This window comes from Filicampus tigris, chromosome 2 (genome assembly GCF_054856515.1).
Source record: "Filicampus tigris isolate MCC_2025a chromosome 2, RoL_Ftig_1.0, whole genome shotgun sequence".
In the NCBI taxonomy this organism is placed as follows: Eukaryota; Metazoa; Chordata; class Actinopteri; order Syngnathiformes; family Syngnathidae; genus Filicampus; species Filicampus tigris.
The window spans coordinates 37358511-37368966 of record NC_141218.1 but is presented as its reverse complement, the minus strand read 5'-3'; positions in this window follow the sequence as shown (position 1 = coordinate 37368966).

Sequence of the window (10456 nt, the reverse complement as noted above, 5' to 3'; positions counted from 1 at the left end):
GGAGCATTGTTAGTCATTTGCAAAGATGACGCACAACTTTGTAAAGCATTCGGGATGAATAAATTGGAAGGGAAATGGGTTCAGGTAGCTTTAGCCAAGAAAAGGGGACTTGTACGGGGGGTGATCTCCGGCATTCCGCTGGAAATTTTAGAGAATGTGAAGGGAGCTAATGTGAGCGACGCAAGAAGGTTGAAAATGACCCGCAATGATCAAAGATGTGAGAGTCTATCAGTAGTGCCTACGTTTGAAGAGGAACGAGTCGCAGACAGAGTGCATATTGGGTATGTAAGCTTTAGGGTTAGGCTTTACGTGCTGCCGCCATTGAAGTGTGGCAAGTGCCAGATGTTTGGACACGTAGCTTCAGTGTGCAAAGGGAAGCAAAGGTGTGGGAGATGTGCGGGAGAGCACGAATATGGGCAATGTGGCAAAGAGGATAAAATTAAGTGTTGCAATTGCAGAGGGGAGCACACAGTGGCATACAGGGGGTGTGAAGTCAGCAGAAAGGCGGAAGAGATACAATGAGTTAAAACCTCATGTGGCAACACGTACGCTGAAGCAGTCAGAAGGGTGGGGAGGCAGACAGGATGTGACAGAAGTGAGAATGACAGGATGACAGACGTGCAGGGAATAGGAACATGCGGGGGTCTAGAAAAATTAAATAAGATACACTAATAGTAGAGAAGAAACCGTTTATTCTGTTCACGTGGATGTAATTAATTGTACGGCGCAAAAAGATAAAAAAAAACAGAAAAAATCAAGATGATTGTAAGAGCAGCAGACAGGGATCTACGAATTGAGACCATGAGGTGGGAAGAAGTGGAGGATCTCTTGAAAGGAGGGTCACCCAGCTCCCAGACACTAGTACAGACATCAGGAGCGAGTGGGGCAGTCGACTGTGCCACATTCCAGTCCGGTAGGTGGCGGAAATGCACCTAAGAGCAGGCTGCCAGCCGCCAATCAAGTCTAAAAGAAGAAGAAGATGGCCGCCGTGGAACAGTCACACAGTTTAGCAGGTCCTGTGTTTTTGCCACAAAGGTGTTTTAAAAACATTTAAGAATAGTGGATTTTGCTACCACTTCATTTGTTTCTTGTTTTTGTGGTCCTCTATTTGCTGTTATGCTGAATATTTCCACGAAAGAAAGATAAAAACAGAGATCAACTGTTCCATCCATTAAGGGTAAGTCAACATATCCTCTTTACAAGCATTCTGGATGAGGGCCATGCTAGGCCTGGTAAACCTGAATGGTCACAGTTTTCTACACCTTTCTTGGGAGTTGAACACCTTCTCTTGATCCTGCTTCTTGCTGGTGATGTTGAAATAAACCGCAACAGAAGATTAACTACCTGGATGCTAGGCTACATCCATTGCTAATGGAGCTACCTCTGATGCTTAATCATTTTGATGCGCGGCTACCTGGTCCTCACATTTAATTCAAGTATCTTGAAGTCTAGTTGGCGAGTGAGATTAGGATGGAACGGGAGATCGACAGGTGGATCGGTGCAGCCTCTGCTGTGATGCAGACTCTGTATCGGTCTGTCGTGGTGAAGGAGCTGAGCCAAAAGGCGAAGCTCTCGATTCACCGATCAATCTACGTTCCTACTCTCACCTGTCGTCATGAGCTGTGTGTCATGACCGAAAGAACAAGATCTCGGATACAAGAGGCCGAAATGGGTTTTCTCCGCAGGTTGTCCGGGCTCTCCTTAAGAGATAGGGTGAGAAGTTCGGCCATCCGGGAGGGACTCAGAGTCGAGCCGCTGCTCCTCCACGTTGAAAGGAGCCAGCTGAGGTGGCTCGGGCATCTGATTAGGACGCCTCCCTGGTGAGGTGTTCCGCGCATGTCCCATCAGCAGGAGGCCCAGAGAATGACCCAGGACACGCTTAAGAGGCTGTGTCCGGCTTACCAGGGAACGCCTTGGGATCCCTCCGGAAGAGCTGGAAGACGTTGCTGAGGAGAGGGAAGTCTGGGCTTCCCTGCTGAAGCTGCTGCCTCCGTGACCCGACCTCAGATAAGCAGTAGACAATGGGTGGCTTTGTATATAAATTGTAGTTGAAAAAAAAGATTAATCGCGATCAATTATAGAAAATTCTGCCATTAATTAGTTTTAAAAAATCACTTCACAGCACTAATATATATATATATATATATATATATATATATATATATATATATATATATATATATATATATATAGTCTGGTGGACATTAGCTGACAAACTGGAGCGGCAGTCGGCAGTGAAATGAAGATAAGTACTGTTTATTTTCACTTGGTTCTCTTCTGTTTTAATCAGCAACATTGCTGCAGTGTTAAAAGGCACTGTTCGGAAAGAATCTGCTCAGGTACACACATGTACATTTACAGTTCATAATCGTTCTGTAAATGCAGTAAATATAAAAGTTTTCAACATAGATCGTTGCGGCTTATATAAAGGTGCAGCTTATTTAAATTTTTTCCAAAATGTTCTAAAAGTAGCCTGGTGCGGCTTATATAATGGTGCGGCTTATATCCCGGAAAATACGGTAGATGTATATATACCTATATATGTATATGGAGAAATCCAAGGCTGTCTTATGTGTACTACGTTTGTTACTACTCAATTTAATCTTATTTTTGTGTTACTTAATCTAATTCAAATGTTATGACTGGTTGTTACGTGATGTATCAGTTGCTATGCAGTTGCTATGGTCCTTTTATGCTTTGACCATTATGATGACATACAGGCCTGAAGTCTTAGTTTAAAAGTTTGAGTTAATCAGGGACACGTGAGGGTGCAAACCCTCTTCCAGTCCTTATCTGTTGTTACTTTGTATTTCTGTTGATAAAGACTTTACTCTTCTTCTTTCGTGTCATGTCTGCGAATGGGTCCAAATCCCGATCCTCACGTGACATCAAATGCACTAAATTCACCTCATTGCCAGTAACTAATGTAAGGAATGAAACTTGATGAACTGCCAAACTACCTAATGTTAAACTAGAGACAAAACAAAAACGTTGCTTGATCATTGAATAAAATCCAGATAAAAATTTCTGTGGATGAATGAATTTCTTTCAAGTGGGGAAGCTACACATTTACAGTACTTTCACATCTAACTCTGAACATGGAACAGCTAAAATTTGAAGTGCCCAAATAATACAACAAATTATAATACATGGGGGACGTGTTGGGAGGGGTTAGTCTGTTAGATTTACATAAATTAATAAAAAAGTATGGACATTGATGCATGCATTAAAATTATTTCGGTACATAACAATAAAGTTAAATCTTGCAACAGAAAGTCACTCGCATGATTTGTTTGACAGTAACGAATCAATCATGAAATTGTGAAAATGTTAAATGTTTTATATCTTATATTATATGGTGTTATCTTATGACTTAATATCAATGTTAAAATGTTTTACTTCTTTTGTAAGCATATGCAAATCATCAATAAAGAGCACGCCATCTAATATCTCGCCTAGGATCCCACATTGGCTAAAGCCGCCAGTAAACCTGCAATAAGTCCAATGAATTTGACTGCAAATAGATGTTGCTTCTGAAGTTTCATATTGATTTGATTTTAATTGGTAAAGGCAGCTTAGAAGAATGTGTAAAGTGTTTGTGTTCAGGTCTGGTACAGGTCGAGAAGTGGCAGGACAAGTGCTGTCACAGGATCCATTAACCGGCTGACATAAACAAGATTAGTTTGGGCCTAAAGGCCATCATGGCTTCTTTCTAACAAACCCCTGACAGTCACGCGGACAAACACACATACATTAACTGACACAAGGGCATACTTTCCTTTTCCATATGCACCACATACAATTTTGCTCACTATTTCTGGCTATCCCACTGATTGACTCTGAATTTGTTCTTGGTTGGACGCATTAGAACGAATGGATGACCTTGCAACTTCACTACAATAGCCCCCTGAACACGTTTGACACAAGCCCCAGTGTCACAGTTTTTAGATTTCTTTTTTTTTTTTCAAGCCCAAGGAGGAGTATAGCGTGCTAAGGGTGTAATGGGATCGTTATGCGTTATCAGATTTTTTAGTATGGATCAGTGGCGTATACACTGTTCCCACACGGAACATGTTTGGTAAGGCACAGGAAGTGTAATTAAGGTGCGCCTTAGCCACAGATGTACTTCAAAAACAAAAAGTGTAATTCAGTCTCATGTGAGTGGACATCATGGCTAGTGATTTGCTTTTGTAGTTGGCCAAATTTGTGAACTCATTTGAAATGGCAATATGCAGCACTAAAAACAACTAGCATGGTACAAACTCAAGCAGCATTTAGAGACACTTCCTGACTCTTTAGTTCAGGCTACAGCAATAACAAGTGGCATTGTTGTAGTATATTAATTTAATCAGTTGAAATTGTTAGTTGTACTTGTCTGCACCCTACATATCCCCCAAAAAACAAAATTACATACTACTAATTCTGACCTTTCCTAGAAAGAATGGTGCTTAAAGCAACACTAAGGAACTTTTCAACCTACATAAAATATTTTCATAACTCTGATGAAACATCGACTTATAACTAGTTGAATGGTACCTTTGTCATAGCTTCAGGGGGTCTCCATCGCTTTTACTGTGATTAAGCAAATTTGAGGAGGATGGCAGCAACCCTGCCATACCCCAAAAACTACAAATGTGCTGACTTTCCATTTCCCCATTCGTTAAAAAGATGGAAGTCAATTCCAACGTCAATTTATTGCTGTCCTGGGAGAAGCTGCAAAACAACCAAAGAAATGAAAGGTTTTGTCCGAGGAGACAAAAAAAAAGAAAAAGGGAGGCCTCCCGGATAAACGGACAGTCAAGGATCAACAGTGGCCTGACTTTCACTCGCTGGCGTGAGCTCAAAGACGAGGAATGATTTGCGACCGATGCTGTCTTGGATCTGTTCCTGCTGGACTAGTGTTCAAATCAAAATGATAACACTAATGTTAGTGTGGCAAAATGGAGCCACACACCCTACCACTATCGGCGTTGTGGCTCTGATAATTAAGTGGCTGCCTATAAATAGATCTGGGAGGCACCCTTGTGCCTTCTTCCTCCTCTTCCTCCTTCACAGAGCTGGCACACGGGTGAAGTGCGGAGGTTGGTGTCGTCATCGGAAGTATGCATGTTTGGTCATCTCAGCCTAGTTTTAAACATGTGCGCTCTGCTTGAGCCAGTTTCGCTCCGTTACTGCACTGTGGTGTGATTTGGAGCGGCACTGCTCCGTGGTGTCTGTGTGGGCGTTTCCAACGGGTAAGGCGCTGGCTGTGAAACTTCAGTAGTTGGCTGGGAAGGAAAATAATAGTTGTTTTCCCCCAGCCATCAATTGTGGGCTGCGTGCTTTCTCCAGTCGGTCACTAAAGCCTGTTATCATTCCCTCCGGCAGGACTTTTTAATGTTGTGTTGTTAATCTTGTTTTCTAGATTTTTCTTTATTATTTTTTTTTCAGTGTTGTCACTCACCACTGGTCCTCGCCACCCTGCTGTCTTAGCTCTTAAAGGACACTTTTAACTTGTCGTGGAGACTGGTGACAGTTTTTTAATGTTTATCCTGTTTGTGTCTGATGGCAGCCCGATTGGGAACAGCTGGGCCCTATATGCTCCAATCGGGAAACGCATTGCCGTGCAGCTTGCCCCCCGCAACTGTCTGACAGTACCAGTTCTCTTTAATTGTTTTATACGCATCATTGTCTTATTTCTGTTTTCGTTAAATTACTGTTGGTGACTGATTGATCACTGTTTGTTTTTTCCGTCTCAACTTTTTGCGTTTACTGTGCCTTTTTGATTTTTCACAGGTGTTGAGGGCCCCGGTGTGGCAGCGGTTCCCTGGCGGTGGTCCTTGTGTTAAGGAGGACCACCACCAGCGTTATATTGAATATATAAACAAGTTCAGTTTATATATTTTTTGATCAGGAAAATTAAAGAGTTGTCATTTTCTATTATATCCATTCATTTTGGAGAAATTAAGAAATACAGTAAGTGACTCGATGAATAACGCCCTTTGTTAATGAAGAGAATGGCCATGCCCCCTACCGTGCTATCATTGTTCGGTCGGAGTCACTGGAGGAACCGATTACAAACTCTCCATTAGAAATCATTGTACTTTCATTGCTTATAACGTCCAAAAACAGCACCAAAATTTATGTGGACATCCCTACGAATGCCCACTTCAACATATCAAAAGGATTAACCTCTGTGTGGCTGATTTATATGAGAATGAGGAAATTTGGAAGTGAGCAAAGCTACATAGATTTATGCTAGGACGAGCACACACTGCTTCTTTGCTTAATTTATTTTTTTTACAGAGACTGAAGTGGGAATGAGTGGACGTGCACATTTATTTGGATGAGGAATGGCCCCAGTTTTTCGACTTATAACACGCCGTCCAATGGAACGTAACAGCCGAAATGGTGCGGCCACACTCGGCTGTGGAGTCTGATGCGCACGCTAAGACACCCCCGGTGTTCGATGAGGTCTTACCTTACTCTGACACCACTCCACTTTCGCGGCGTCGGACAACACACGCAACTGCTTTGGAGGCAACCCCGCGACATGAAGACGCGGGCTCATGATCACCTCCACACGCTGTGCGGACAGTAAGGAGCTAATGTTGTTTTGCTAACGCCTTCGTTTTAACGGCCTGAAGCTAGTTGTTACTATTAGCTGTACCATTATTCTACTGTTAGCCGGGGAGGGAAGGGGAGTTGGGGAAATAAAGATCCATGCTTGCCCGCGGCCAGTCGCCTTCTGCCTCCTGAGAGTTGACACGAGTTTAGCGTCGCTAAATGTCCGAAATACAAGCAGTCGGGGTTCGTGTGCGCATTCAGGCTCTTGTCTGCTTCAGCCTGTGTAAGTAGAGAAGCGATCGCCACTGTATTGTTGATTTTGTGGAGGTGATCATGACGACATCACATTGTATGTCAATAAATCCAAACTATTGTGCCGAACACCTATACTTTCACAGGTTGAAGTGGACAAGAGTAGTAATGTGCATTTGCATTTTGGTGGCCACCGGTCGCCGTTTTAGACAACAGAACTGACAAAGCGAGAAATATTAGCACGCTTTTGCCTCCCTCCCGTGACGTGGACCACTGAGACCTAAAAAAATAACAAGCCCAGCCCCAAAAAGGGGCAGGGCAATTTGTCATAAATATAATCACAAAAAAAGCCCTTAAATCACTACAGAGTTGCTTGGGGGGAGCATTTTAGTACTGATGTCATTTTTACATGCAAACCTTTTATATAAGTGCCAATGTTAATCTAATCAAAGTGTCTCTTTAATTTATTTTGGTTTGTAGTTCAGGGTGTTGTGTAGTTTTGGATCCTCCCTTTTTTGTTACCGCTGTCACGGTAAGCCCCCTGTCCTGGCTGTGTTCTCTTGTGGCAGGCCTCATACATCTCTTTTGATTTAGTTTTTTCCCATTTCATTAAATTTGTAATAAAGAAACATTATTTTTGTCATCACATCTTTGAATTGCGCACCTTTTATTTTTTTGTTTGTTGAATTAACATTGTGTTCCTGGGGCACAGTCCCCAGGTGTCGTTGTCCTGACTGACGTAAATCCACAATGCCACATTAGCTATTGGAAATGTTCGTGCTAGCAATAAATAGAAATCAGCTTCTACACTGACATGACCAACCACTCAACAATCTCAAAAGTGCTGTATAAAGAAAAAAAAACACAATGTGATGACTTCAAACCAGAAATATACAATTTGAGCAAAGCGAAGACGAATTTCTTTATGTCCTGTATCATACCGTCTCTTTGTCACTGTCATTTTTTAATTGACAATAACAGACTCACATAGAGTAAATGCAGTAATAAATGCAAGCTATGTATATTTCTCCATATATCATTTTAATTATAACAGTAGAGGAAATAATAAAATCTGAAGAAACAAATAGATAGTAGTACTTTACCTGAGAAACTGAACTGTATATTCGTGCAAATTGTGCAGGGTTGGTATTCAAACAATGCAGCACCTTCCTGCCGGGAGCTTTACGTATGTACACTGTGAAATTATTCAACATAACTTTATATTTATCTGTTTCAAGGCTCTAAACTCGTCAGCACGTCAGTCAGATCATGTGACCATTCAAGATGGCGATCAATTTACGTACATTGCTGGGAGAGTCTAAAAGCAATCTCTTCCATCGCTGTGTCCCACTTTTGCTTGTCCTTATACAGTATTTTGGGGACCTGACATTGTTAAAGGCAGAAGTAATCTTACCAAGGATCAACTACTTTACCCTCCAGGAGAGCCTGCAAAATGTAGTGACTTGACGCTGCCATATTTGGTGTATGAAGAGCGTATGCGGCGTGGATAATAGTCATGTGCGGATGGCTCCTGTGCCCCGCACACCTAGCGCCAATTGTGCAGCGCCATCCCTGCTCAAACCGCCAATCGAACCCCCCCCCCCCCCCAGTACACGACACACGGATGGCAAAATACCGAACACGGTTGACGAGCACCAGTCGATGGCAAACTTGTGTGCGCCTGGCTTTATTTTTCAACAATGTGACAATAAGGTAAGGTAAGGTAATGAATTAGATTCATTACCTGCCATAATCACCTAAAACTGGAAGTTCTTAAGTGTTGCTTTAATGAAATATGTCAGAAAGTTCTAGAAATAGTGTCACAAAAGATATACAGTGATCCCTCGCTACTTCGCGCTTCAACTTTCGCACCCTCGGTACATCGCAGATTTTTCAGAAGCATTCATAACAAATTAAAAATGAAACAACACAGCCATATCAGCAGCTATATTGCAGAAAGACGCATTGTTTCAAAGATATAAGTAGACTCGGAGGCTTTGTATATGCACGCAGGCACTCATAAAAGGTGGTGACTGGTTCCCAGCGCGAGCTCGACCAACGAGGGCACAAGTGGATTTACTTTTTCCACTGTGTCTATATGCAAGCTGACTGGGTGCGCATCATCGCAGCCTCTCGCTAGTCTCCTCCACTATTCAAATGTGCCGTTGATTTAGTCAAGCCGGATACTTTCTCCTCTGTATTTGTAATGATGTGTTTGCTCTAATAAAGTTTTGTAAAAATCGGATAGTACAGTACAACAGCTGTGCTTATAAGTTAAGGTAAGTCAATTTCATGATAGAAATAAAAACTTTAACGTAGTTTTTAGTGAACGTTCCGTTGTGATCGTCAGCTGCTGCGGTCGAAGCTCAATTCTTATCGCAGCTGTCAGCTTGGTATTTATTCTTAATTTTGCATTTTTAAAGTTAAATTGATTGTTTAACAAATACTCATATATATTATATTTAAGTATACAGTGTGGGAACCATGTCAGAGGTGCGTAACAGAGGCGCAAATCCCCCCAAAATAAAACTGTACAATAATTATCATATAAAAGAACAATAAATGAGACGCTACTTCGCGGTTTTTCACCTATCGCACCGGGTTCTGGCCCCCCATTAACCACGATATATGAGGGATCACTGAATTTCAAACTCAAACTACATATTCCCTTTTCAATGTGGGCCACATGGTCAACCAGACTATCTATAAAGTGATCCTGCAACATTTACTTTGTTCAGTGTGGTAGAAGAGGCGGAGATTGTGGCAGGGTAACTCATGGCTGCTCAGTGGCGTTCGTCGTTTTTTAGCTTTATGCCCCCTTGATAAAAAAGCAGATGGCCGTTGTACAAGACAAAGCTATCAACGCCAGCGGACTATCATTTACAATAAAATTTTGGTCGATGACAGTGTGGATGAACAACCCAACGCCCTTGCTCACAATGCTCTGCGCATCAATTTCACTTAACATCTTATCACAGGGCTGGGCTGCTCTGCCCCCCTTGCACTTAGCTATGGACCTGAGCCACTGCATCTTTTGCCCATAGCCCCTTGTGAGTGCTCTGCCGGGTCTTCATTCACTAATTGCGATGTCCTCATTTTTTGCTCATCTGTTTATGTTAGCTCCTACCACCAGAGATTACATCAAGGAGTTGAGGAAATCATCTGAGATGAGAGGAGGTAGAAGCGTTTGGAGAAATGTGATTCAATTAAATTTCTCCTTGTTGTTGTCCTTTCATGTCAATAAATTGACAAGTTACAGTTGTCATCTCTGCAGCAGTTTTTACAAACTCATCATAAAATTTAAGTTGTATATCCTATATAATTCCACTCTTGTACTTCTGAAAAGGGCGGCGTTAATACCAAAATTGCAGTTAAAAATGACACCTGATCAAATAACAGTTTGCGTGATTTTGTAGTGCCGGATTATAGGCTGTCTTCAAATTGTCCAGGCATACTGTTATATAGCATCAAAGACTGAGGAGGGTTTCAATAAAGGACTTGCGAAGAGTCCCTTGTTTGATCCATCTTAGAAGCCTTTGTTTGTCACAACTGATGTCCTTCATTTGTAATGTTGATGGCTTTGTTGCAAAGTTGTAAAGTAAAGATGTGTGTGTGTATATATATATATATATATATATATATATATATATATATATAT